Raw genomic sequence first — 1,045 nt, forward strand, 5'->3', positions numbered from 1 at the left:
TATTATTAAAATCGGACTTGATATTAAATCAAACAGATGTTTTTTTATTGTCTATGATGATATTGAGTTTTTTTTTTCCCCTTACTTTTCCCTTTTTATTCTAAGAAGATTAAAATTGAAAGTCTATTAGAAGCCATGATACAATATTCAATGAAAATGCATTGTATAAAGGCAATTTGAAAGTAGCTCAAAAGTTTTGCAACATAGAAGCTAAATGAGGGATCATTAAAAGCCATTCTTATAGTTTGGGTTGAAAATACTATTTATGTTGAACAAAAATATGTAGCCGAGAACTAATATTATTCCACTCTGGAGGACATCTAAGAGTAGTATCAAACCATTACAGATACTCACATAGTCACATTGCACTATATTTTATTATTGACCGAGATGAAACAATGAAAAATAAAAATTAATCAAGTGAGTGTTGGACATGGGAGGAGATCAAATTATTATGTCTTGATAGAATTACTAAAGGGAAGAAGGCCATGAAGAATACATGGATGCAACGAAAAATGGGAATGTGGTATTAAGGATATATGCGGAGATCAATTTTTAAAGTTTTCAATAAAAGGAAAACATTGAATTCTTGTAAATTTTCTCTTAAATGGCAACATAATCATAATTTGCGTGTTAGTTGCAATAGTTGCAAAATAACATTCAGAGCTATTGGATGTGTAGATTGTGTTTCTTTATGATGATATGAATGCAAAAAAAAATTATGGTGGAGGCACAAGGATTTGTAGTATAATAGGAATGAGAGAATGAGATAAAACTTCAGAAAAACTTGTATGGTCTTAAATAGGCTTCAAGATGGTGTCACAAGAATTTTAATTTTTTTCATGGAAAGTAATGATTTTTTAATGTGTCATGCAGATCAATTAATATAGAAATTTTTGAGAATGTCTATTCCAGTTAACTATTATCTATAGATGATATTTTAGAGTAGGTGGGAGAATATATATATATATATATATATATACCTTATGATATTTTCGCTTTTTTTTTTTTTTTTTATTTTTTTACCAGCACTCAACTATAATAT

The sequence above is a fragment of the Phalaenopsis equestris genome, unplaced genomic scaffold (assembly GCF_001263595.1).
Source record: "Phalaenopsis equestris unplaced genomic scaffold, ASM126359v1 Scaffold000002, whole genome shotgun sequence".
NCBI lineage: Eukaryota > Viridiplantae > Streptophyta > Magnoliopsida > Asparagales > Orchidaceae > Phalaenopsis > Phalaenopsis equestris.